Source organism: Mandrillus leucophaeus, unplaced genomic scaffold (genome assembly GCF_000951045.1).
Source record: "Mandrillus leucophaeus isolate KB7577 unplaced genomic scaffold, Mleu.le_1.0 Scaffold200, whole genome shotgun sequence".
In the NCBI taxonomy this organism is placed as follows: Eukaryota; Metazoa; Chordata; class Mammalia; order Primates; family Cercopithecidae; genus Mandrillus; species Mandrillus leucophaeus.
In genome coordinates, this window is record NW_012102033.1 from 573,342 (window position 1) to 575,034 (window position 1,693).

At 53.0% G+C, this 1,693-nt stretch overlaps 1 pseudogene; it reads left to right on the forward strand.

Moving 5' to 3' along the window:
• The window catches only part of LOC105539202, a 9,336-nt pseudogene extending 8,157 nt beyond the window's left edge, over positions 1-1,179 (forward strand).
• The last annotated feature ends 514 nt before the right edge of the window (positions 1,180-1,693 follow it).

Below are 1,693 nucleotides of genomic sequence, written 5' to 3' on the forward strand. Positions count from 1 at the left end.
CATCTGTTGCTATTAAGTAATAGTAGTTGAATACTTATTTTTATTCTATTATTATTATTTTATTTTTGATATGGATTTTCGCTCTTGTTGCCCAGGCTAGAGTGTAATGGTACAATCTTGGCTCACTGCAACCTCTGCCTCCTGGGTTTAAGCAATTCTCCTTCCTCAGCCTCTCGAGTAGCTGGGATTACAGGCACGTGTGCCACCATGCCTGGCTAATTTTGTAATTTTAGTAGAGACAGAGTTTCACCAAGTTGGCCAGGCTGGTCTTGAACTCCTCACCTCATGTGAGCCGCCCACCTCGGCCTCCCAAAGCGCTGGGATTACAGGCGTGAGTCACAGTAGTAGTTGTATATTTATTATTAATCTACAATTTGGGCGTTATGCAAGTGTTAGATATAGGATCCCCCAAACTTCTAGAACAAGGGCTTCCCCACAATCCTGGCAGGCAAGCCTCCCCTGGGGTTTCCAACTTTGTCCCCACTGAAGTTTTCACCCCTTTCTCTAATCCCAGCCTCCTGCTCTCTGTCTCCAGGTGCTCCGAGAACTGCTCCCCCTCCCCTCATGCTCCCTCCCCATCCTCCTCCTTTTCCTCCTCCCCAGTGTGCCAATTGAGTCCCAACCTCACCCTCGACATTACCCCCATTTCTGGCCCTGAGTGGGACCTTCTGTCCCCCCCCACCGAGTGGTCCTGTCTAGGGGTGCTTCTGCTGGGCCCCCTCTGCTTCTCCTGCTGGAGGCTGGGGCCTTTCGAGAGTCAGCAGGCACCCCGGCCAACCGCAGCTGGTGTGGAGTGAGCGAAACTGCACCAGGGAGTCGTCGGGGTGAACTGGCCGCGACGCAGTCAGCGGCTGGGTGACAGACCGCCGGACCGCTGTGGACTTGCGTGGGCGTGAGGTGGAGGTGCTGGGTGAGGTGCCTGCAGCTGGTGGCAGTCCCCTCCGCCAGTACTTCTTTGAAACCCGCTGCAAGGCTGATAACTCTGAGGAAGGTGGCCCGGGGGCAGGTGGAGGGGGCTGCCGGGGTGTGGACTGAAGGCACTGGGTGTCTGAGTGCAAGACCAAGCAGTCCTATGTATGGGCATTGATCGCTGATGCCCAGGGCCGTATGGGCTGGCGATGGATTCGAATTGACACTGTCTGTGCCTGCACACTCCTCAGTTGGACTGGCTGGGCCTGAGGCCCATGCCCAGTAACTGGTCAGGCAGAAAAGAACTGAGCTGGATGCTGAGAGACCTCAGGGGGCCCAGTTGCTCTAAGGATCCCAGTTTGGGAACTCATCAAATGATCACAAAATCACAATTCTATGATTTTGAGCTTAGTCTCTGCAGGATGGGTGAAACCATATGGGGTTTTGAAGGTTGGATAGGAGTTCTCCTGGAGCAACTTGAGGGTAAGAATGATGATGATGATACCCAGGTGCAGTGGCTCATGCCTGTAATTCCAGAACTTTTGGAGGCCAAGGTGGGCGGATCACCTGAGGTCAGGAGTTTGAGACCAACCTGGCCAACATGGTGAAACCCCGTCTGTACTTAAAATAGAAAAAATTGGCAGGGCGCGGTGGCTCACGCCTGTAATCTCAGCACTTTGGGAGGCCGAGATGGGCGGATCACAAGGTCAGGAGACCGAGACCATCCTGGCTAACATAGTGAAACCCCATCTCTACTAAAAATACAAAAAAAAAAAAAAAATTA